Here is a 26951-nt window from a genome sequence, read left to right as displayed (position 1 = left end):
GCCAGGTTTGAAACAAAAAACAATTCCTAAAATGTATTCATTTATAACTATTATTATAGTTTTCATTATTATTAGCAATTGTATTAATAATAATAATAATAATAATAATAATAATAAACTATAATATTGGTTAATAATTCATTACCTTCACTGACAGACAAATTTGAAAGGAAATTCCAAGACCTATAATTAAATAATTTATAACTATTATAGTTTTTATTAATTATTACTTATTAATAATAAAGAATAATAATATTTTATTATATATAATAATTGTTAATAATTTGTTATGTTCACTAACTGCCAGGTTTGAAACAAAAAACAATTCCTAAAATGTATTCATTTATAACTATTATTATAGTTTTCATTATTATTAGCAATTGTATTAATAATAATAATAATAATAATAATAATAATAATAATATAAACTATATAATAATGGTTAATAATTCATTACCTTCACTGACAGACAAATTTGAAAGGAAATTCCAAGACCTATAATTAAATAGTTTTTAACTATTATTATAGTTTTTATTAATATATTATTACTTATTGATAATAAATAATAATAATAATAATAATAATAATAAAACAAATCTATAATAATTGTTAATAATTTGTTATGTTCACTAACTGCCAAGTTTGAAAGAAAAAAACAATACCTATAATTTATTCATTTATAACTATTATTATAGTTTTTATAACTATTTATAATAAATAATAATAATAATAATAATAATAATAATAATAATAAAATACACTATAATATTGGTTAATAATTCATTACTTTCACTAACAGCCAAATTTGAAAGGACATTCCAAGACCTATAATTTAATAGTTTATAACTATTATTATAGTTTTTTTATTATTATTATTATTATTATGAATACAAAATAATAATAATTAAAAAAACTATAATAATGGTTAATAATTCGTTATGTTCCCTCATGCCATTTTCACACTGGGGCGGGAGGTGCGGCGACAGAAAGCGCCGCCAATTATGCGGTGGTATTAGGTATTTTTGCGGTTGAATTACGGCGGTATTCGGCTGCTAGCGGTGCGGTTTTACCCCCGCTAGCGGCTGAAAAAGTGTTAATTTTGCCTGCAATGCGCCTCTGCAGAGGCGTATTGCCGGTGGTATAGCTGCAGTTTCCCGTTGCTTTTAATGGGAATGAGCGGTGGAGGAGCGGTAAACACACCGCTCCTTCACCGCTCCAAAGATGCGCCTAGCAGGACTGTTGGAGCGGTCCTGCTAGCGCACCGCTCCAGTGTGAAAGCCCCCTCCATGCTGCGGTCTCCCTCTGTGTAAATAAAATAAGAAGATTGCAAAAAGCGTATATTGATTGGTTTGCGCAAAAGTTATCGCATCTAAAAAATAAGGGATAGCATTATGACATTTATATATATATATATATATTTTTTTTTTTTTTTCACAAGTTTATTTTTTATTATTTTTTTTTTTTTTTTTTACCAGTTTATTTTTTATTATTTATTTATTTTTTACCAGTAATGGTGGCAATCAGCGACTTATAGCGGGACTGCGACATTGCGGACAAATTGGACACTACGACTCGGTTTCCACTTGTGCGACTTGTCCTGCGACTTGGGTCTGCAAAGTTGCATGACAAGTCGTATGCCCCCCATGATTTCCAATGAGTACCGATCATATCTCTGCGACTTCAAGTCCCAGCGAGTTGAAAGCGGTCCCGGCACCTTTTTGGCGCTTTAATGCGATTTGAGGTCCATAGACCTCAAGAATACACAGGCATTGCTTCAAATCGCGGCAAAAATTGCAGCAAAATCGCGCGACTTTCAGGTCACAATAGTGGAAACCTAGGCTAAGGGGTTTATGTACTAAAGCTAGAGAGGGCAAAATTTGTCACGTTTCTGCATAGAAACCAATCAGCTTCTAACTTCGGCTCGTTCAATGAAGCTTTGGCAATAAAACCTGGAAGCTGATTGGGTACTATACAGAAATGTGACTCATTTTTCCCTCTCTAGCTTTAGTAAATAAACCCCAATGTGACACCTTTTTTGGGAACCAGTGACGCCAATACATTGATCAGTGCTAAAAATATGCACTGTCACTGTATTAATGACACTGGCAGGGAAGGGGTTGACTTCAGGGGAGATGAACGGGTTATATGTGTTCCCTGGGAGTGGTCACTAACTGTGGGGGAGGGGCTTGTTCGGTGGGAACACAGAGATCCGTGTTCCTGTTTAGCGGGATCTTTACCTTCCCTTGTCACAGAACGCCGATCGGCTTTGTTTACATCGACAGACCGCCGTTCTGTCTCTCTCGGGAACAATCGTCGGGTCCGTCGGACCCGCTGATTGGCTCCCGCTGTATCCAATCATGGCTGGAGCGGGTCGCCGGCAGCAGCGCACGTGCACGCCCCAGACCCGGAAGCGCAGACTCACATACAGGTATGTAGGGAGTCGCCTTGCTGCCATGGATATATATATATAGTATACGTCGGCAAGAGGAGAAACATTTTTTATTACATTTATTTTATAATAATATCAATTTTTTATTTTAAATTTTATTCCTATCACCACGGAGATTATTGATCTACAGACGATAACAATCTCACTGACCTGGGACACGTCTGGTGATGGAGACAACAGAAGGGAGACGTCCCACTACAGACAATGAGGGAGAGAGGGGACACATGAAAAGTGTCTCAGCCAATCAGAGATGATTGGTTGCTATGGCATACTTGCCAACTGTCCCGTTTTTAACGGGACAGTCCCGTGAAATAGGACCTAGTCCCGGCTAATTTAGCCTGCCAGGACTTGTCCCGGTTGTAGGGGTGACATAGTTGCCAACATTTGAAAAAAAATTCCAGGGACACTTTGCAGCACAGCTATGAACATGCCGCTGCGCTCGCGACCAATGGCTCTGCATCTTAAAGGGGACATACCTGGACGCCCATGTGTGCAGCCGTGCCGTCGCCGTACATCGTTGTGCGGCGGTTGGCAAGCCGTTAATCCTTATCAACTGTCATTGCATGCATTTTGTAAACTAAAAAAAATATTTCTTAGGCCCGGTTCACACTGGTGCAATGCGAGAACCCTCCGAATCCACTGCGGGTTCCCGCATCGCACCCGATACGAACTGCTAGGGAGTGTCATTATATGTTACCGACACCCCCAGTTCAGCTGGGGACCCTTACATCAGGGTCCCCTGAGGGCCCCCTTACATCAGGGTCCCCAGACAGTCACACCCCCCCCCCCCACTTCCAGAGGTTTCCCTGTACCTGGCTAGTCTCCGTTGTGCACCTTGAACACCCAGGACTTCTCCATAGGTGAGATGGGAGGCAGTGATCGGCGGCTTTATAGTGCCAACAAGCCACGGGATCTCCCTGGGGCTTGTAGTTCTCTCTCTGACTGTATCCACTGAAGAGGGGAGGGGCCTCTAACCCAGGCATGTATCATCAAAAGTGTAGAAGCAGAGCTGCCGATCGCGGCCTTCCATGTCCCCCCTTGTTAGGGTGACCACATTTCCAAAACTGCCATTCAGGGACACTTTTGCCAAGGACCGGGGGGGGGGGGGGTTGATTTGTCAGGTGAATGGCTGTTTTAGCACTCATATCATCCCAACACCATGCTTGATATGGTGTCAGGATCATAGGTGTGCGCACAGGGTGTGCCAGGGCCCACCCTAATCACCTCGTGTGCCACAGAATCCCCCTGTTTGGACCCCTGGTATTTCACTGAAGTCCTCTAATGATTCCTAAAAAAAAATTAAAATTCTGTAAAAATAATAAAAAACAAAATAAAAATGAAAAAAATAATCATACCGTCCACTGCTCTACCAGTCAGTCACTTTGAGAGGCAGCTGACCTACCTGTCCACTACGCTGACCTACCTGTCCACTACGCTGACCTACCTGCCCACTAAGGATGAGCTCCGGCGTGTTGGCATAGAACACGTGCAGAGCCCGCCAGGAAGTGAGCACGGCGCTGCGCTAATATCAGCCAGGGAGACATTTCACGATCCCTGCAGCCGAGCATCGGGACAATGTCTCCCTGGCTGTGATTAGCGCAGCGCCGTGCTCACTTCCTGGCGGGTTCTGCACATGTTCTATGCCAACACGCCGGAGCTCATCCTTACTGCCCACTACACTGACCTACCTGCCCACTACACTGACCTACCTGCCCACTACACTGACCTACCTGCCCACTACCCTGACCTACCTGCCCACTACACCGACCTACCTGCCCACTACACCGACCTACCTGCCCACTACACCGACCTACCTGCCCACTACACCGACCTACCTGCCCACTACACCGACCTACCTGCCCACTACACCGACCTACCTGCCCACTACACCGACCTACCTGCCCACTACACCGACCTACCCACTACACCGACCTACCTGCCCACTACACCGACCTACCCACTACACCGACCTACCTGCCCACTACACCGACCTACCCACTACACCGACCTACCTGTCCACTACACCGACCTACCCACTACACCGACCTACCTGCCCACTACACTGACCTACCTGCCCACTACACCGACCTACCTGCCCACTACACCGACCTACCTGCCCACTACACCGACCTACCTGCCCACTACACCGACCTACCCACTACACCGACCTACCTGCCCACTACACCGACCTACCTGCCCACTACACCGACCTACCTGCCCACTACACCGACCTACCCACTACACCGACCTACCTGCCCACTACACTGACCTACCTGCCCACTACACCGACCTACCCACTACACCGACCTACCTGCCCACTACACCGACCTACCTGCCCACTACACCGACCTACCTGCCCACTACACCGACCTACCTGCCCACTACACCGACCTACCTGCCCACTACACCGACCTACCTGTCCACTACACCGACCTACCTGCCCACTACATCGACCTACCTGCCCACTACACCGACCTACCCACTACACCGACCTACCTGCCCACTACACCGACCTACCCACTACACCGACCTACCTGTCCACTACACCGACCTACCCACTACACCGACCTACCTGCCCACTACACTGACCTACCTGCCCACTACACCGACCTACCTGCCCACTACACCGACCTACCTGCCCACTACACCGACCTACCTGCCCACTACACCGACCTACCTGCCCACTACACCGACCTACCTGCCCACTACACCGACCTACCTGCCCACTACACCGACCTACCTGCCCACTACACCGACCTACCCACTACACCGACCTACCTGCCCACTACACCGACCTACCCACTACACCGACCTACCTGCCCACTACACCGACCTACCCACTACACCGACCTACCTGTCCACTACACCGACCTACCCACTACACCGACCTACCTGCCCACTACACTGACCTACCTGCCCACTACACCGACCTACCTGCCCACTACACCGACCTACCTGCCCACTACACCGACCTACCTGCCCACTACACCGACCTACCCACTACACCGACCTACCTGCCCACTACACCGACCTACCTGCCCACTACACCGACCTACCTGCCCACTACACCGACCTACCCACTACACCGACCTACCTGCCCACTACACTGACCTACCTGCCCACTACACCGACCTACCTGCCCACTACACCGACCTACCTGCCCACTACACCGACCTACCTGCCCACTACACCGACCTACCTGCCCACTACACCGACCTACCTGCCCACTACACCGACCTACCTGCCCACTACACCGACCTACCTGCCCACTACACCGACCTACCTGCCCACTACACCGACCTACCCACTACACCGACCTACCTGCCCACTACACCGACCTACCTGCCCACTACACCGACCTACCTGCCCACTACACTCTGTCTTGCAGCACTCAGACTACTTCCCCTCAGGTAGATCGGGGGATTTCACTCACCACTCCAGGCCAGGACTCCATCCATAGATAACTGCTATCCACCAGTCCCTTCTTGAGGGTGACATAACTGAGCCATGAGGAAAGGGATAATTTGAGATGGATCACTATTCACTTCAGAGGAAGCACTCCTCCCCCGCACGCCATGTTCTCCACCAGCAGCCTCCACACGCTCGTCTGCACCGAGCACCGTCCCTCCCACTCACACACACGGACCGCCTGAGGAATCATGGGGGACAGGACAGGCTGGACCAGACCACTGGAGTCCCTGGGCGGGGGGGGGGGGTGCAGGTGCTGAGGACTGGATTGATTGATTTATTGATTGTGCACAGTGATAATAGGGGCCTGGAGGAAGTCACCCTGGGATAGCAATGACATTCAGTCATTCACAGCAGCGCAGAGGCAGGTTTGGAATGAGCACTGGCTGCTCACCCCCACGCTACACTACTGGGCTGGCCCGGACGGATGACGGTGGAATGACAGGGCCCAGTCCCATCTTCTCCACCCAGTGTGCTTGCCAGAGCACAGCGTGACATGGCTCCCCGCCTCCGCGCGCTGACTACAGAAGTCAACACGCTGAGGCGGGGAGGCGTGTCACGCTGTGCTCTGGGCTCTGGCAAGCACACTGGGTGGAGCAAGATGGCCGCCGCTCCGGAGCTAGGCCAAAGCCGGGGACTTTCCTAGGCTCCGGAGCGCTCCGTGGATCGGTGACGATCCGTTTCACCCCTACAACCGGGACAAGTCCCGGCAGGCTAAATTAGCCGGGACTAGGTCCTATTTCACGGGACTGTCCCGTTAAAAACGGGACAGTTGGCAAGTATGGGGTGAAACGGATCGTCACCGATCCACGGAGCGCTCCGGAGCCTAGGAAAGTCCCCGGCTTTGGCCTAGCTCCGGAGCGGCGGCCATCTTGCTCCACCCAGTGTGCTTGCCAGAGCCCAGAGCACAGCGTGACACGCCTCCCCGCCTCAGCGTGTTGACTTCTGTAGTCAGCGCGCGGAGGCGGGGAGCCATGTCACGCTGTGCTCTGGCAAGCACACTGGGTGGAGAAGATGGGACTGGGCCCTGTCATTCCACCGTCATCCGTCCGGGCCAGCCCAGTAGTGTAGCGTGGGGGTGAGCAGCCAGTGCTCATTCCAAACCTGCCTCTGCGCTGCTGTGAATGACTGAATGTCATTGCTATCCCAGGGTGACTTCCTCCAGGCCCCTATTATCACTGTGCACAATCAATAAATCAATCAATCCAGTCCTCAGCACCTGCACCCCCCCCCCCCCCGCCCAGGGACTCCAGTGGTCTGGTCCAGCCTGTCCTGTCCCCCATGATTCCTCAGGCGGTCCGTGTGTGTGAGTGGGAGGGGCGGTGCTCGGTGCAGACGAGCGTGTGGAGGCTGCTGGTGGAGAACATGGCGTGCGGGGGAGGAGTGCTTCCTCTGAAGTGAATAGTGATCCATCTCAAATTATCCCTTTCCTCATGGCTCAGTTATGTCACCCTCAAGAAGGGACTGGTGGATAGCAGTTATCTATGGATGGAGTCCTGGCCTGGAGTGGTGAGTGAAATCCCCCGATCTACCTGAGGGGAAGTAGTCTGAGTACTGCAAGACAGAGTGTAGTGGGCAGGTAGGTCGGTGTAGTGGGCAGGTAGGTCGGTGTAGTGGGCAGGTAGGTCGGTGTAGTGGGCAGGTAGGTCGGTGTAGTGGGCAGGTAGGTCAGCGTAGTGGACAGGTAGGTCGGTGTAGTGGGCAGGTAGGTCGGTGTAGTGGACAGGTAGGTCAGGGTAGTGGGCAGGTAGGTCGGTGTAGTGGGCAGGTAGGTCGGTGTAGTGGGCAGGTAGGTCGGTGTAGTGGGCAGGTAGGTCGGTGTAGTGGGCAGGTAGGTCGGTGTAGTGGGCAGGTAGGTCGGTGTAGTGGGCAGGTAGGTCGGTGTAGTGGGCAGGTAGGTCGGTGTAGTGGACAGGTAGGTCGGTGTAGTGGGCAGGTAGGTCGGTGTAGTGGGCAGGTAGGTCGGTGTAGTGGGCAGGTAGGTCGGTGTAGTGGACAGGTAGGTCGGTGTAGTGGGCAGGTAGGTCGGTGTAGTGGGCAGGTAGGTCGGTGTAGTGGGCAGGTAGGTCGGTGTAGTGGGCAGGTAGGTCGGTGTAGTGGGCAGGTAGGTCGGTGTAGTGGGCAGGTAGGTCGGTGTAGTGGGCAGGTAGGTCGGTGTAGTGGACAGGTAGGTCGGTGTAGTGGACAGGTAGGTCGGTGTAGTGGGCAGGTAGGTCGGTGTAGTGGGCAGGTAGGTCGGTGTAGTGGGCAGGTAGGTCGGTGTAGTGGGCAGGTAGGTCGGTGTAGTGGGCAGGTAGGTCAGTGTAGTGGGCAGGTAGGTCGGTGTAGTGGGCAGGTAGGTCGGTGTAGTGGGCAGGTAGGTCGGTGTAGTGGGCAGGTAGGTCGGTGTAGTGGGCAGGTAGGTCAGTGTAGTGGGCAGGTAGGTCGGTGTAGTGGGCAGTAAGAATGAGTTCCAGCGTGTTGGCATAGAACACGTGCGGAACCCACCAGGAAGTGAGCACGGCGCTGCGCTAATCACAGCCAGGGAGACATTGTCCCGATGCTCGGCTGCAGGGATCATGAAATGTCTCCCTGGCTGCTATTAGCGCAGCGCTGTGCTCACTTCCTGGCGGGTTCCGCACGTGTTCTATGCCAACACGCCGGAGCTCATCCTTAGTGGGCAGGTAGGTCAGCGTAGTGGACAGGTAGGTCAGCGTAGTGGACAGGTAGGTCAGCTGCCTCTCAAAGTGACTGACTGGTAGAGCAGTGGACGGTATGATTATTTTTTTCATTTTTATTTTGTTTTTTATTATTTTTACAGAATTTAAATTTTTTTTTAGGAATCATTAGAGGACTTCAGTGAAATACCAGGGGTCCAAACAGGGGGATTCTGTGGCACACGAGGTGATTAGGGTGGGCCCTGGCACACCCTGTGCGCACACCTATGATCCTGACACCATATCAAGCATGGTGTTGGGATGATATGAGTGCTAAAACAGCCATTCACCTGACAAATCAACCCCCCCCCCCCCCGGTCCTTGGCAAAAGTGTCCCTGAATGGCAGTTTTGGAAATGTGGTCACCCTAACAAGGGGGGACATGGAAGGCCGCGATCGGCAGCTCTGCTTCTACACTTTTGATGATACATGCCTGGGTTAGAGGCCCCTCCCCTCTTCAGTGGATACAGTCAGAGAGAGAACTACAAGCCCCAGGGAGACCCCGTGGATCACTGCCTCCCATCTCACCTATGGAGAAGTCCTGGGTGTTCAAGGTGCACAACGGAGACTAGCCAGGTACAGGGAAACCTCTGGAAGTGGGGGGGGGGGGGGGGTGTGACTGTCTGGGGACCCTGATGTAAGGGGGCCCTCAGGGGACCCTGATGTAAGGGTCCCCAGCTGAACTGGGGGTGTCGGTAACACAGGGGTTGACAAATTTGCTTGGAATCTAGGAGCCAGCTAAAAAAGTTAGGAGCCAGAAAACGCGCCCCGTCGCGACGAGCTTGCGCGCAGAAGCGAACACATACGTGAGCAGCGACCGCACATGTAAACGGTGTTCAAACCACACATGTGAGATATCGCCGCGATTGGTAGAGCGAGAGCAATAATTCTAGCACTAGACCTCCTCTAACTCAAAACATGCAACCTGTAGAGTTTTTTAAACGTCGCCTATGGAGATTTTAAAGGGTAAAAGTTTGACACCATTCCACGAGCGGACGTAATTTTGAAGCGTGACATGTTGGGTATCAATTTACTCGGCGTAACATTATCTTTCATAATATTAAAAAAAATGGGGATAATTTTACTGTTGTCTTATTTTTTAATTAAAAAAAGTGTAATTTTTTCCCCAAAAAAGTGCGCTTGCAAGACCGCTGCGCAAATACGGCATGACAGAAAGTATTGCAACGATCGCCATTTTATTCTCTAGGGTGTTAGGATAAAAAATATATATAATGTTTGGGGGTTCTAATTAGAGGGAAGAAGATGGCAGTGAAAATAGTGAAAAATTACATTAGAATTGCTGTTTAACTTGTAATGCCAACGGCCACCACCAGATGGCGCCAGCTTACACATCTGGTGGTAATAACTTGTAATACCAACGGCTCACCACCAGATGGTGCCAGCTCACAAAAAAAAAAATTTTTTTTTTTTTTTTTTTTTTGCCCCCCTTCCAAGCCAAGTCGCCAGGACCCTATTTCTAGTCGCCATGGCGACCTGGCGTCCGGGATTTGTCGACCCCTGCGGTAACATATTATGACACTCCCTAGCAGTTCGTATCGGGTGCGATGCGGGAACCCACAGTGGATTCGGAGGGTTCTCGCATTGCACCAGTGTGAACCGGGCCTAAGAAATATTTTTTTTAGTTTACAAAATGCATGCAATGACAGTTGATAAGGATTAACGGCTTGCCAACCGCCGCACGACGATGTACGGCGACGGCACGGCTGCACACATGGGCGTCCAGGTATGTCCCCTTTAAGATGCAGAGCCATTGGTCGCGAGCGCGGCGGCATGTTCATAGCTGTGCTGCAAAGTGTCCCTGGAATTTTTTTTCAAATGTTGGCAACTATGCTATGGGCAACGGCACCAGGTTGGATATATTTTATGTGTCTGGTGCCTGCACTGGGGCTCTGAGATCACAGAAATGGACAAGCAGGGGGGGGGGGGGGGGGGGCTTGTAAGTACTAATGATGTATGGGAGGAGGGGAGACTCTCTGCACAGTCCATGGACAACTATCACACCATGGATTATCATTACACGATTCATGAAAGAGAAAGTAAACACAGAGTGGCTACAAGAAAATGGCCGCCTCTTTATAAACACAGAGTGGCTCCAAGAACATGGCCGCTGCTGTTTCAGGAGTGTGCTGATTGTTGTTTCTATGGTAACCTGGGGATGTGTTTACTCGTGGAAGGAGAGGCGTGTACTTCCTGCAGGTAGGGCCCGCCCATTCCTCGCCAATCACTACGCCCACCACACTGACAGCGGACAATTTGTAAAGAAACCGGGGGATGTCCAGGGTGTACGCCCAGCAACACCAGGCTCCTCCCACCGGTACTGTCATTGTTATTGGTTAGTGACATATGCCCAGACCCTGATATAAGGGGGGACTGTGGGGACCCTGATATAAGGGGGGGACTATGGGGACCCTGATATAAGGGGGGGACTGTGGGCACCCTGATATAAGGGGGGGACTATGGGGACCCTGATATAAGGCGGGACTATGGGGACCCTGATATAAGGGGGGGACTGTGGGGACCCTGATATAAGGGGGGACTGTGGGGACCCTGATATAAGGGGGGGACTGTGGGGACCCTGATATAAGGGGGGGTGGGGCTGTGGAGACCCTGATATAAGGGGGGGGGGGCTGTGGGGACCCTGATATAAGGGGGGGGCTGTGGAGACCCTGATATAAGGGGGGGACTGTGGGGACCCTGATATAAGGGGGGGACTGTGGGGACCCTGATATAAGGGGGGGAGCGTGGGGACCCTGATATAAGGGGGGGACTGTGGAGACCCTGATATAAGGGGGGGCTGTGGGGACCCTGATATAAGGGGGGGAGCGTGGGGACCCTGATATAAGGGGGGCCTGTGGGGACCCTGATATAAGGGGGGGACTGTGGGGACCCTGAAAAAAGGGGGAGGGACTGTGGGGACCCTGATATAAGGGGGGACTGTGGAGACCTTGATATAAGGGGGTTCTGTATTGTAGGAAGGGGGGTTCTTTACTGTAGCGGGGGTCTGCACTGTAAGGGGGCATGTACTGTAGGGGGGCCTGCACTGTAGGGGGGCCTGTACTGTAGCGGGGACCTGTAGGGAGGGGGTCTGCACGGTAGGGGGGTCTGTGTAACATGCAGGGGGCCCAGAACTGTTAAGGGGGTGTCTGTGTAACATACAGGCATCTAGAGGTGCAGGATACTGTGTAATGTAAAGGGGTCCAGAGCTGTGGGGGGCTGTGTAATGTAAAGGGGTCTAGAGGTGCAGGGTGCAGTGTAATGTAAAGGGGTCCAGAGGTGCAAGGGGCTGTGTAATGTAAAGGGGTCCAGAGATGCAGGGTGCAGTGTAATGCAAAGGGGTCCAGAGGTGCAGGGTGTTGTGTAATGTAAAGGGGTCCAGAGATGCAGGGTGCAGTGTAATGCAAAGGGGTCCCGAGGTGCAGGGTGTTGTGTAATGTAAAGGGGTCCAGAGGTGAAGGGGGCTGTGTAATGTAAAGGGGTCCAGAGGTGAAGGGGGCTGTGTAATGTAAAGGGGTCCAGCGGTGCAAGGGGCTGTGTAATGTAAGGGGCCCAGTGGTACAGGGGGCTGTGTAATGTAAAGGGGTCCAGAGGTGCAGGCTGATGTGTAATTTAAAGGGGTCCAGAGATGCAGGCTGATGTGTAATGCAAAGGGGTCCAGAGGTGCAGGGTGCTGTGTAATGTAAAGGGGTCCAGAGGTACAAGGGCTGTGTAATGTAAAGGGGTCCCTAGGTACATGGTGCTGTGTAATGTAAAGGGGTCCAGAGGTGCAGGGTGCTGTGTAATGTAAAGGGGTCCCTAGGTACATGGTGCTGTGTAATGTAAAGGGGTCCAGAGGTGCAGGGTGCTATGTAATGTAAAGGGGTCCAGAGGTACAAGGGCTGTGTAATGTAAAGGGGTCCAGAGGTACAGGGTGCAGTGTAATGTAAAGGGGTCCAGAGGTGCAAGGGCTGTGTAATGTAAAGGGGTCCAGAGGTACAGGGTGCTGTGTAATGTAAAGGGGTCCAGAGTGCTGTGTAATGTAAAGGGGTCCAGAGGTGCAAGGGCTGTGTAATGTAAAGGGGTCCAGAGGTACAAGGGCTGTGTAATGTAAAGGGGTCCAGAGGTACAAGGGCTGTGTAATGTAAAGGGGTCCAGAGGTACAGGGTGCTGTGTAATGTAAAGGGGTCCAGAGTGCTGTGTAATGTAAAGGGGTCCAGAGGTGCAGGGGCTGTGTAATGCAAAGGGGTCCAGAGGTGCAGGGTGCTGTGTAATGCAAAGGGGTCCAGAGGTGCAGGGTGCTGTGTAATGTAAAGGGGTCCAGAGGTGCAGGGGCTGTGTAATGCAAATGGGGTCCAGAGGTGCAGGGTGCTGTGTAATGTAAAGGGGTCCAGAGGTACCAGGGCTGTGTAATGTAAAGGGGTCCCTAGGTACATGGTGCTGTGTAATGTAAAGGGGTCCAGAGGTGCAGGGTGCTGTGTAATGCAAAGGGGTCCAGAGGTGCAGGGTGCTGTGTAATGTAAAGGGGTCCAGAGGTGCAGGGTGCTGTGTAATATAAAGGGGTCCAGAGGTACAAGGGCTGTGGAATGTAAAGGGGTCCAGAGGTGAAAGGGCTGTGTAATGTAAAGGGGTCCAGCGGTGCAAGGGTCTGTGTAATGTAAAGGGGTCCAGCGGTGCAAGGGTCTGTGTAATGTAAAGGGGTCCAGAGGTGCAAGGGCTGTGTAATGCAAAGGGGTCCAGAGGTGCAGGGGGCTGTGTAATGTAAAGGGGCCCAGAGGTGCAGGGTGCTGTGTAATGTAAAGGGGTCCAGAGGTGAAGGGGCTGTGTAATGTAAGGGGCCCAGTGGTGCAGGGGGCTGTGTAAGGTGAAGGGGTCCAGAGGTGCAGGGGGCTGTGTAATGTAAGGGGTCCAGAGGTGTAGGGTGCTGTGTAATGTAAGGGGCCCAGTGGTGCAGGGGGCTGTGTAATGTAAAGGGGTCCAGAGGTGCAAGGGCTGTGTAATGTGAAGGGGTCCAGAGGTGCAGGGTGCTGTGTAATGTAAAGGGGCCCAGAGGTGCAGGGGCTGTGTAATGTAAAGGGGTCCAGAGGTGCAGGGGGCTGTGTAATGTGAAGGGGTCCAGAGGTGAAGGGGGCTGTGTAATGCAAAGGGGTCCAGTGGTGCAGGGGGCTGTGTAATGTAAAGGGGTCCAGAGGTGCAGGGGGCTGTGTAATGTAAAGGGGTCCAGTGGTGCAGGGTGCTGTGTAATGCAAAGGGGTCCAGAGGTGCAGGGGGCTGTGTAATGTAAAGGGGTCCAGTGGTGCAAGGGCTGTGTAATGTGAAGGGGTCCAGAGGTGCAGGGGCTGTGTAATGCAAAGGGGCCCAGAGGTGCAGGGTGCTGTGTAATGTAAAGGGGTCCAGAGGTGCAGGGGCTGTGTAATGCAAATGGGGTCCAGAGGTGCAGGGTGCTGTGTAATGTAAAGGGGCCCAGTGGTGCAGGGTGCTGTGTAATGTAAAGGGGTCCAGAGGTGCAGGGTGCTGTGTAATGTGAAGGGGTCCAGAGGTGCAGGGTGCTGTGTAATGTAAGGGGTCCAGTGATACAGGGGGCTGTGTAATGTGAAGGGGTCCAGAGGTGCAGGGTGCTGTGTAATGTAAAGGGGCCCAGTGATGCCGGGGGCTGTGTAATGTAAGGGGCCCAGTGGTGCAGGGGGCTGTGTAATGTGAAGGGGTCCAGAGGTGCAGGGGGCTGTGTAATGCAAAGGGGTCCAGAGGTGCAGTTGTGTAGAGGGGTACACAGTAGTGACAAAGAGATATTGAAGGATGTAGAGGTATGCAGGGGGCACAGTGGGGTGTTTTTACATATTGGACCCCTTTCACACTGAAGTGTTTTTACATTGTTTTAGCGTTAAAAATAGCGCCAATAAAACGCTCATAAAACGCTCTCCATGCATCTCAATGGACCCTTTCACACCGAGTCCTGCAAGCAGCATCATTGGAGCAGCTTTTGGGCGCTAAAAAAAACGCTCCAAAAACGCCCCTCTCCATTGAAATGAATTGAAAGCGCTGTAAAAACGCCTTCCCCTTTCACACTGAGGCGCCGCGCAAAAACGCCGAAAAACTTTAGGGTCTTAGCGGTGCTTTACCAGCACATTGGGATTGCAGATGAGGCTTCGCTTGAAAAACGCCCCAGTGTGAAAGGGGCCTTACGGTGGGGGAGGTGCCAGATATAGGATCCGCCCCGGGTGCCAAATGCTCTAGGTACGTCCTTGGCATGATATACATATGAATGCCACCGGCCTCAGCTATTCACATATGAATGATGGTTATTTACATGTAAACACAGGGTCTGCAGGTGAGTCATCTGTACACAACCATAGGGAAGAGCTGGGCAGCATTAGTAGCAGCACTTCACACTGAGATATCAGGACACAGCAAAGGACTAAAACTTCAAGGGACAAGGGAATTTAAACTGGGATAGTTGGCAAGTAAGGATGAGCTCCGGCGTGTTGGCATAGAACACGTGCAGAGCCCGCCAGGAAGTGAGCACAGCGCTGCGCTAATCACAGCCAGGGAGACATTTCATGATCCCTGCAGCCGAGCATCGGGACAATGTCTCCCTGGCTGTGATTAGCGCAGCGCCGTGCTCACTTCCTGGCGGGCTCTGCACGTGTTCTATGCCAACACGCCGGAGCTCATCCTTATTGGCAAGTATAAGGCAGCTGCTTTGGGCCCCACAACAATGACAGGGCCCAGGGCAGCTGCCCCCTTTTGCCCTTCCTTAAAGATGCCCCTGACCCAGACAGACGTCCAGGTGGCACAGAACAGCGATCACCTGACTCCACCCAAATATATAGGCTCTCTTGCGGGCAGCTGTTTTGGGTCAAGGTCGGCATCACTGGGTGGCAGGGTGATGATGTCAGAAAGATCAATTTGGCCACACCCACTGTTCGCAGCGGCACGCTATGCACACCACAATACTACTCTCCTCGGGGGCACCCAAAGGTCTCATATGCCGCTAAAATGTTGGGGTTTGGCTTGAAGAAAAGGTGGTGACCCTACACTCGTATGTCTCCTGCCACCATCAATGACCAAATAACACCGCCGTTACCACCGCTGCTGCGACCAACCGGCATCCACTGAACCTGAAATAAAAGAATCAAAAATACAGGGAGGGGGAGGGAAGCCCCTCCCTAAGCCCCTCCCAAAGCCCCTCCCAAAGCCCCTCCCAAAGGCCCTCCCAAAGGCCCTCCCAAAGGCCCTCCCAGAGCCCCTCCCAAAGGCCCTCCCACAGCCCCTCCCAAAGGCCCTCCCAAAGGCCCTCCCAAAGGCCCTCCCACAGCCCCTCCCAAAGCCCCTCCCAAAGCCCCTCCCTGTTACCTTTTCAGTTACCAATATTATTAACCCTTTAGTTTAAGGTGACTAGATTTTTAAAATTAAATCCGGGGACATATTTTTTTTAATTTGCAAATGGTATTTTCTACATTTATTTCTCTCAAATGATATCTGCAGTCAGTGGTGTAGTGTGGGGTTGTCAGCATCCGGGACAAGGCAAGAAATTTGCACCCCTCCCCCCGCCAGACTTCTGGCACTCCCTGAGTCCCTTCCACTAGTACAGTAGTACTGACCTACCTGATTCCTACACCGACCTACCTGATTCCTACACTGACCACTACACTGACCTACCTGATTCCTACGCTGACCTACCTGATTCCTACGCTGACCTACCTGATTCCTACGCTGACCTACCTGATTCCTACACTGACCACTACACTGACCTACCTGATTCCTACACTGACCTACCTGATTCCTACACTGACCTACCTGATTCCTACACTGACCTACCTGATTCCTACTTTGACCTACCTGATTCCTACGCTGACCACTACACTGACCTACCTGATTCCTACACTGACCACTACACTGACCTACCTGATTCCTACACTGACCTACCTGATTCCTACGCTGACCACTACACTGACCTACCTGATTCCTACGCTGACCTACCTGATTCCTACACTGACCTACCTGATTCCTACACTGACCTACCTGATTCCTACTTTGACCTACCTGATTCCTACGCTGACCACTACACTGACCTACCTGATTCCTACACTGACCACTACACTGACCTACCTGATTCCTACACTGACCTACCTGATTCCTACGCTGACCACTACACTGACCTACCTGATTCCTACGCTGACCTACCTGATTCCTACACTGACCACTACACTGACCTACCTGATTCCTACACTGACCTACCTGATTCCTACACTGACCACTACACTGACCTACCTGATTCCTACACTGACCTACCTGATTCCTACACTGACCTACCTGATTCCTACACTGACCTACCTGATTCCCACACTGACCTACCTGATTCTTACACTGACCACTACACTGACCTACCTGATTCTTACACTGACCATTACACTGACCTACCTGATTCTTATACAGACTTACCTGATTCCTACGCTGACCACTACACTGACCTACCTAATTCCTACACTGACCACTACACTGACCTACCAGATTCCTACACTGACCTACCAGATTCCTACACTGACCTACCAGATTCCTACACTGACCTACCTGATTCCTACACTGACCTACCTGATTCCTACACTGACCTACCTGATTCCTACACTGACCTACCTGATTCCTACACTGACCTACCTGATTCCTGATTCCTACACTGACCTACCTTATCCCTACACTGACCACTACACTGACCTACCTGATTCCTACACTGACCACTACACTGACCTACCTGATGCCTACACTGACCTACCTGATTCCTACACTGACCACTACACTGACCTACCTGATTCCTACACTGACCACTACACTGACCTACCTGATTCCTACGCTGACCACTACACTGACCTACCTGATTCCTACGCTGACCTACCTGATTCCTACACTGACCACTACACTGACCTACCTGATTCCTACACTGACCACTACACTGACCTACCTGATTCCTACACTGACCTACCTGATTCCTACGCTGACCACTACACTGACCTACCTGATTCCTACGCTGACCTACCTGATTCCTACACTGACCACTACACTGACTTACCTGATTCCTACACTGACCACTACACTGACCTACCTGATTCCTACACTGACCACTACACTGACCTACCTGATTCCTACACTGACCTACCTGATTCCTACACTGACCAGTACACTGACCTACCTGATTCCTCCACTGACCTACCTGATTCCTACACTGACCTACCTGATTCCTACACTGACCACTACACTGACCTACCTGATTCCTACACTGACCTACCTGATTCCTACACTGACCTACCTGATTCCTACACTTACCACTACACTGACCTACCTGATTCCTACACTGACCACTGCACTGACCTACCTGATTCCTACACTGACCTACCCGATTCCTACACTGACCACTACACTGACCTACCTGATTCCTACACTGACCTACCTGATTCCTACACTGACCACTACACTGACCTACCTCATTCCTGTACTAACCTACCTGATTCCTACACTGACCACTACACTGACCTACCTGATTCCTACACTGACCTACCTGATTCCTACACTGACCTACCTGATTCCTACACTGACCACTACACTGACCTACCTGATTCCTACACTGACCACTACACTGACCTACCTGATTCCTACACTGACCTACCTGATTCCTACACTGACCACTACACTGACCTACCTGATTCCTACACTGACCACTACACTGACCTACCTCATTCCTGTACTGACCTACCTGATTCCTACACTGACCACTACACTAACCTACCTGATTCCTACACTGACCACTACACTGACCTACCTGATTCCTACACTGACCTACCTGATTCCTACACTGACCTACCTGATTCCTACACTGACCACTACACTGACCTACCTGATTCCTACACTGACCACTACACTGACCTACCTGATTCCTACACTGACCTACCTGATTCCTACACTGACCACTACACTGACCTACCTGATTCCTACACTGACCACTACACTGACCTACCTGATTCCTACACTGACCACTACACTGACCTACCTGATTCCTACACTGACCTACCCGATTCCTACACTGACCACTACACTGACCTACCTGATTCCTACACTGACCTACCTGATTCCTACACTGACCACTACACTGACCTACCTGATTCTTACACTGACCTACCTGATTCCTACACTGACCTACCTGATTCCTACACTGACCTACCTGATTCTTACACTGACCTACCTGATTCCTACACTGACCTACCTGTTTCCTGATTCCTACACTGACCACTACACTGACCTACCTGATTCCTACACTGACCACTACACTGACCTACCTGATTCTTATACTGACCACTACACTGACCTACCTGATTCCTACGCTGACCACTACACTGACCTACCAGATTCCTACACTGACCTACCTGATTCCTACACTGACCTACCTGATTCCTACACTGACCTACCTGATTCCTACACTGACCTACCTGATTCCTATACTGACCACTACACTGACCTACCTGATTCCCACACTGACCTACCTGATTCCTACACTGACCTACCTGATTCCTATACTGACCACTACACTGACCTACCTGATTCCTACACTGACCACTACACTGACCTACCTGATTCCTGCACTATTCCCCCCCCCCCCCCATATGAACAGTGTAGATTGGTTGATTTTGCTGGCCTCCATGATAATCCATCAGAGCAGGGCTGCCCTGCCAAGAGCTTCTCCAATAGCCGCCTTATGCTGCACCGACCCTCCACTGTTCTCACACACGGACTACCCGCACCAGAGGGATTATGGGGGACAGGCTGGACAACAGAAGTCACTGGGCAGGGGGGGGGGGGGTAACACAGCACACTTAGGAGGGCACAGTAATGATTTTGCACCCCCTAAATGTTGCACCCGGGGGTGAGAGTACCAGATGCCCTTCCCATGCCACTGCAATCTGGGGACAAATCCAGGGACAGACTGGCTCTGGGGACACGGCTCTCAATTCGGGGACTGTCCCTGGAAACTGGGGATGTCTGGTCACCCTACTTTAGCTGTCTCCCCTTCCATCAGTGTTGCCAACCTACCAGATTGAAATTTACTGGCACGACACCGGAAATTTACTGGCGCAGCCACATTTTTACTGGCATTTCACAAAAGTTACTAAATTACATTTCAGTATTTAGGCTACAAACAAGTACGCCAGGCAAATAGCAATGTGATTTAAGGTAGATATTAAGGTAAAAAAACATATTTCTGTCATTTTCAATATAATAAGGGCAAATTATTTAGTCACATCACCCCCTGCCTCCATCCCCCTCTGCGGTGCCACCAACAACCCCTGTCTCCATCCCCCACCCTCTGGGGTGCCACCAACACCCCCTGCCTCCAATCACCCCCTGCCACCAACACCCCCTGCCTCCATCCCCCTCTGCGGTGCCACATTCCCCCTGCCTCCAATCTCCCCCTGCCTCCAATCTCCCCCTGCCTCCATCGTCCCCTGCCTTCATCCCCCTCTGCGGTGCCACCAACACCCCCTGCCTCCAATCACCCCCTGCTACTAACACCCCCTGCCTCCAATCACCCCCTGCCTTCATCGTCCCCTGCCTTCATCCCCCTCTGCGGTGCCACCAACAACCCCTGTCTCCATCCCCCACCCTCTGGGGTGCCACCAACACCCCCTGCCTCCAATCACCCCCTGCCACTAACACCCCCTGCCTCCATCCCCCTCTGCGGTGCCACCGCAGCCACCGTCACCCCCTGCCTCCAATCACCCCCTGCCACTAACACCCCCTGCCTCCATCCCCCTCTGCGGTGCCACCGCAGCCACCGTCACCCCCTGCCTCCAATCACCCCCTGCCTCCAATCTCCATGCGCAGTTCCAAGCCGAGCCGATCTCGGCTATTTTTACTGGCACATTTTCGCAACCACAGACATTTACGAAAGGGGGGAAAAAGTGCCCGTTTTTCCGAACTGTCCGTAAAAATACGGACGGTTGGCAACACTGCCTTCCACAATGTCGAGCCCGGCCCTGCACTATTCTCTTCTTTCCTTTTCCATTCCGGGCCTCACTCCTAAAACGTCAAGGAACTGCTGTGCATCCACTGAATAAAATGATCACGTTGTTTCCAAAACAACCCCCCCAACTCCCTCAATCCATTGCCTTAAGGCAGGGGTGTCCAAACTTTTTTCAAAGAGTGGCCGATTTGATGAAGTGAAGATGCGTGAGGACCGACCATTTTAAAATTCGGTCTAAGTGTGTTAGACCATAGGTTGCGCGGCGCAAGCGCGGCGCAAGTGCTTACTTGCTCCGGTGTAACGAGTGCTCCTGATTCAGGAACCTCGTTACACCGACTACAGCCTAAGATATGACAGGCATAAGCCTCCTTATGTCTTCATATCTTTGGCTGCATTCTTGCGTTGGCCGCTAGGTGGCGCGGTCATTGTGATCTGTGTATAGTATTCAAATTGCATACTACCACCGATTCACAAAAGTTGCGCGGGCCCTGCGCACGCAAGGTACGGAGTTTCCGTACGGCGACTTTAGCATAAGGCTGCTCCTGCTAATAGCAGGCGCAACCAATGCTAAAGTATAGCTGCGCTGCCCGCTCGTGAAATTTAAATTTCACGTCGTTTACGTAAGTGAACCGTGAATGGCGCTGGACGCCATTCACGTTCACTTAGAAGCAAATGACGTCCTTGCGACGTCATTTGCCGCAATGCACGTCGGGAAAGTTTCCCGACGGAGCATGCGCTGTTCGCTCGGCGCGGGAGCGCGCCTAATTTAAATGATTCCCGCCCCCGGCGGGATCATTTACATTAGGCAGCCTTACGCCCGGCTGTTTAGCATATCGCCCGCGCAATTTACGGAGCAACTGCTCCGTGAATCGCGGGCAAAACGCAATATTTGCGTGGGCGCAGAGAAAAATATTTGCTCTTTGCCCACGCAAATATTGCTCGGATCTACCTGAATCTGGGCCACCGTATTTATCGGCGTATTACATGCACCTTCCCTATAGGAGGGAAGTTTCAGGAAAATAAATGTAAATATAGAACTCTGTAGCAAAATAAGGGCAATCAATGCAGCCCAATCAGTGCCCATATGTAGCCTCGCCATTGCCATGAATGCAGCCTCACCATTGCCAAATGCAGCCTCTCCATTCCCATGAATAAAGCCTCTCCATTGCCATGAATGCATTCTGATCGATGCCCATCTGCAGCCTCGGAGGGGGGGGGGGGGGGGCGGGACGAGCGCCAACAGATTACATACAGGAAAATCTCCTGTTTACACAGCAGCCTCTATAATTCCTATAATAGACAGAGGAGTCGTCCAATGGCATTCCAGGAGACAAGACTTCCTATTACAGGTGCCGCCGGGTAAACAGGAGATTCTCCAGTATGTAATTGGACAGCACTCGTTCCCCACCCCCCACCTGTCCCCTCCGAGACAGTGCCGATAAATACAGTTGTAGCGCTACCCCCGCAGGAGCCGCTGTTTGATTCAGGATCGGCTTTCTAAGTTACCTTGGTGACTTGGTCTAGGGGTGACTTCTGTGGGAGAAAAGCTAATGTCCAGACACAAATTCAGTTTCAAAGCTTTATTCCAAACTGGCCAACATCAAAAGGCACACGCCAGGAAAAAAAGCTGATGAGCGTAGAGGAACTTTAGTATCAGGCCTCCGGATGTTAGGAGAGAGCAAGCCTGCTCTCAGCAATGACGCAAAACAATCCGTCGCCACCCAATCAGGGTGGGTAAAGTGCCCCCCGGACAGGCAGTTATCTCAGGCCTGGCAACCAAAGCGCCACTTGCAAAAAGTCACTGGGAGGATACAGGCCTCTGCCACAGGCTGAACAATTTAGGATCTAGAAAGGTCAGGTTGAGTAGATCCTCCCAGTTACTTCAATCAATGTCACCCACTGACAGTCTGAGCAGTGGCGGCTGGTGGGGGGGCGCAAGACTCCGCCCTTCACCTTTGACCCCTCCCACTTCCCATAAGCCCCACCCCTTACATACTCCACCCACACCATCCCCTGTATTCCACCCATAGTGTCAGGAGTATACAGCCCTAGCATCACAGGACAGTGTATACAGCTCTAGCATCACAGGACAGTGTATACAGCTCTAGCATCACAGGACAGTGTATACAGCTCTAGCATCACAGGACAGTGTATACAGCTCTAGCATCACAGGACAGAGTATACAGCTCTAGCATCACAGGACAGAGTATACAGCTCTAGCATCACAGGACAGTGTATACAGCTCTAGCATCACAGGACAGTGTATACAGCCCTAGCATCACAGGACAGTGTATACAGCCCTAGCATCACAGGACAGAGTATACAGCTCTAGCATCACAGGACAGAGTATACAGCTCAGCCTCACAGGACAGTGTATACAGCCCTAGCATCACAGGACAGAGTATACAGCTCTAGCATCACAGGACAGAGTATACAGCTCTAGCATCACAGGACAGTGTATACAGCTCTAGCATCACAGGACAGTGTATACAGCCCTAGCATCACAGGACAGAGTATACAGCTCTAGCATCACAGGACAGAGTATACAGCTCTAGCATCACAGGACAGAGTATACAGCTCTAGCATCACAGGACAGAGTATACAGCTCTAGCATCACAGGACAGAGTATACAGCTCTAGCATCACAGGACAGTGTATACAGCTCTAGCATCACAGGACAGTGTATACAGCCCTAGCATCACAGGACAGTGTATACAGCTCTAGCATCACAGGGCAGTGTATACAGCTCTAGCATCACAGGACAGTGTATACAGCTCTAGCATCACAGGACAGTGTATACAGCTCTAGCATCACAGGACAGTGTATACAGCTCTAGCATCACAGGACAGAGTATACAGCTCTAGCATCACAGGACAGTGTATACAGCTCTAGCATCACAGGACAGTGTATACAGCCCTAGCATCACAGGACAGAGTATACAGCTCTAGCATCACAGGACAGAGTATACAGCTCTAGTATCACAGGACAGTGTATACAGCTCTAGCATCACAGGACAGTGTATACAGCTCTAGCATCACAGGACAGTGTATACAGCTCTAGCATCACAGGACAGTGTATACAGCTCTAGCATCACAGGACAGAGTATACAGCTCTAGCATCACAGGACAGTGTATACAGCCCTAGCATCACAGGACAGAGTATACAGCCCTAGCATCACAGGACAGTGTATACAGCCCTAGCATCACAGGACAGAGTATACAGCTCTAGCATCACAGGACAGAGTATACAGCTCTAGCATCACAGGACAGTGTATACAGCTCTAGCATCACAGGACAGTGTATACAGCTCTAGCATCACAGGACAGTGTATACAGCTCTAGCATCACAGGACAGAGTATACAGCTCTAGCATCACAGGACAGTGTATACAGCCCTAGCATCACAGGACAGAGTATACAGCTCTAGCATCACAGGACAGAGTATACAGCTCTAGTATCACAGGACAGTGTATACAGCTCTAGCATCACAGGACAGTGTATACAGCTCTAGCATCACAGGACAGAGTATACAGCTCTAGCATCACAGGACAGTGTATACAGCCCTAGCATCACAGGACAGTGTATACAGCTCTAGCATCACAGGACAGAGTATACAGCTCTAGCATCACAGGACAGAGTATACAGCTCTAGCATCACAGGACAGAGTATACAGCCCTAGCATCACAGGACAGAGTATACAGCTCTAGCATCACAGGACAGTGTATACAGCCCTAGCATCACAGGACAGAGTATACAGCCCTAGCATCACAGGACAGAGTATACAGCCCTAGCATCACAGGACAGAGTATACAGCTCTAGCATCACAGGACAGTGTATAGCCCTAGCATCACAGGACAGTGTATACAGCCCTAGCATCACAGGACAGAGTATACAGCCCTAGCATCACAGGACAGTGTATACAGCTCTAGCATCACAGGACAGAGTATACAGCTCTAGCATCACAGGACAGAGTATACAGCCCTAGCATCACAGGACAGTGTATACAGCCCTAGCATCACAGGACAGAGTATACAGCCCTAGCATCACAGGACAGAGTATACAGCCCTAGCATCACAGGACAGAGTATACAGCTCTAGCATCACAGGACAGTGTATACAGCTCTAGCATCACAGGACAGTGTATACAGCTCTAGCATCACAGGACAGTGTATACAGCTCAGCATCACAGGACAGAGTATACAGCTCAGCCTCACAGGACAGAGTATACAGCTCTAGCATCACAGGACAGTGTATACAGCCCTAGCATCACAGGACAGAGTATACAGCTCTAGCATCACAGGACAGTGTATACAGCTCTAGCATCACATGACAGTGTATACAGCCCTAGCATCACAGGACAGAGTATACAGCCCTAGCATCACAGGACAGAGTATACAGCCCTAGCATCACAGGACAGAGTATACAGCCCTAGCATCACAGGACAGTGTATACAGCTCTAGCATCACAGGACAGTGTATACAGCTCAGCATCACAGGACAGAGTATACAGCTCAGCCTCACAGATCAGGGTATATAGCTCAGCATAACACAGATCAGGGTATGAAGGGATACATCATCTGTCCTGTATACAGCTAGCTATATACACCAACCTTCCTTCCTGTATATAGAGACCTTCCTCCATCATCTGTCCTGTATACAGCTATGTATACAGTAACAGGACATGCTGGGAGGTTGATTGGATCCTGTGTAAATTGGCCCCAGTATGTGTATGAATGTGTGTTAGGGACCGTAGGTTGTAAGCTCCTTGAGGGTAGTGACTAATGTGACTGTACAATGTATATGTAAAGCGCTGCGTAAATTGACGGCGCTATAGAAGTACCTGAAATAAAATAAATACAATAATAATGATGTATATCTGCAGTCAGTGATGATGGAGGATGGTCTCTATATACAGATGGGTGTATATAGCTGTATACATTACAGGACAGATGTACTCACAATTTGTGACTATTATGTAGTGTAACATAGTCAGCACATGGCAGAAATCCCCAAATCATGTATTGCAAAGCAGCCAGCGAGACATGATGTGACCACTCACTGACACTGTCTGACCCCCTGAGGCTCCAGTCATTGTATAATACACCCGTCACCCCCATATTATACACCCATCATCCTCATACTCCTCATCATTGTATAATACACCCATCATCCCCATATTATACACCCATCATCCTCATACTCCTCATCATTGTATAATACACCCATCATCCCCATATTATACACCCATCATCATCATCCCCATATTATACACCCATCATTATCATCATCCTCATCATTGTATAATACACCCATCATCATCATCATCATCATCATCATACTCCTCATCATTCTATAATACACCCATCATCCCCATATTATACACCCATCATTATCATCATCTTACTCCTCATCATTGTATAATACACCCGTCATCATCATCCCCATATTATACACCCATCATTATCATCATCATTGTATAATACACCCATCATCCTCATACTCCTCATCATTGTATAATACACCCATCATCCTCATACTCCTCATCATTGTATAATACACCCGTCATCGTCATCCCCATATTATACACCCATCATCATCATCATCCTCCTCATCATTGTATAATACACCCATCATCATCATCATCATCATCATCATACTCCTCATCATCATACTCCTCATCATTGTATAATACACCCATCATCCTCATACTCCTCATCATTGTATAATACACCCATCATCCTCATACTCCTCATCATTGTATAATACACCCATCATCCTCATACTCCTCATCATTGTATAATACACCCATCATTATCATCATCCTACTCCTCATCATCATACTCCTCATCATTGTATAATACACCCGTCATCGTCATCCCCATATTATACACCCATCATCATCATCATCATACTCCTCATCATTGTATAATACACCCATCATCATCATCATCATCATCATCATCATCATACTCCTCATCATTGTATAATACACCCATCATCATCATCCCCATATTATACACTCATCATTATCATCATTATCATCATACTCCTCATCATTGTATAATACACCCGTCATCGTCATCCCCATATTATACACCCATCATCATCATCGTACTCCTCATCATTGTATAATACACCCATCATCATCATCCCCATATTATACACCCATCATTATCATCATCATCATCATACTCCTCATCATTGTATAATACACCCATCATCCCCATATTATACACCCATCATTATCATCATCATCATCATCATCATCATTGTATAATACACCGATCATCATCATCCCCATATTATACACCCATCATCATCATCCCCATATTATACACCCATCA

At 50.2% G+C, this 26951-nt stretch overlaps 1 protein-coding gene across 2 annotated transcripts in view; it reads left to right on the top strand.

Moving 5' to 3' along the window:
- The first annotated feature begins 7232 nt into the window (after positions 1–7232).
- LOC120939743 (mucin-22-like) overlaps positions 7233–26951 on the top strand; it is a 71822-nt gene continuing 52103 nt past the window's right edge. The window contains exon 1 of one of the 2 annotated variants that reach the window (XM_040352076.1): positions 7233–7426. The gene's annotated coding sequence lies outside the window, so the exon portion shown is untranslated. Of the gene's footprint in view, positions 7427–10851; positions 10948–26951 lie in introns of those variants that run through there. The other variant, XM_040352077.1, reaches the window with a different exon arrangement.

Source organism: Rana temporaria, chromosome 5 (assembly GCF_905171775.1).
Source record: "Rana temporaria chromosome 5, aRanTem1.1, whole genome shotgun sequence".
Taxonomy (NCBI): domain Eukaryota; kingdom Metazoa; phylum Chordata; class Amphibia; order Anura; family Ranidae; genus Rana; species Rana temporaria.
Note: the sequence above shows the minus strand (reverse complement) of the source record. Positions and strands in the feature narration are given on the sequence as shown.